This window comes from Propithecus coquereli, unplaced genomic scaffold, assembly GCF_000956105.1.
Source record: "Propithecus coquereli isolate 6110/MARCELLA unplaced genomic scaffold, Pcoq_1.0 Scaffold152, whole genome shotgun sequence".
Lineage (NCBI taxonomy): Eukaryota > Metazoa > Chordata > Mammalia > Primates > Indriidae > Propithecus > Propithecus coquereli.
Window position 1 is genome coordinate 3,561,701 of NW_012139636.1, and position 579 is coordinate 3,562,279.

Below are 579 nucleotides of genomic sequence, written 5' to 3' on the forward strand. Positions count from 1 at the left end.
AAATTAGGTTATAATGAGCTGATTTCCTAATCTCAATTATCAACAATTCAACTGAAAGTAAGCAAAAGACCCAGATATTTCTTAGTAAAGAAAAAGCAAATGTCTTTTAAATACATGGAAAGATGCTTGTGTTACTCATTAGAACTGCAAATATTATCTACAATGAAATACTGTATTTTTACCTATCATGTCAGAAATGGTCAAAACATCTGACAATATACTGTGTTGGCAAATTTATGAAGAAATGGGCACACTGAATCTAAATTATTACAACCTTTAGGGAGTGTTGCCATACCTGTTAAATTTTAAAAGGCACACAAGTATTCAAGGATCTCATTTCTCAGAATTCATTTTATAGATTTTCTCTGCTATGAGCTTAATATATACAAAGATATTCATTGCATCATTGTTTGTAAGAGTGAACAACTCAAACAAGCTAAATGAATTTCAGTAAGGGTTAAAAAAAATCCATCTATATGATGGACTATTAGGCACCTCTGGAGAATGATATCACCCTTTGGAATATGATTGTATAGCATGTTCTACATCATATATTAAGCCAAATATATACATGCATAT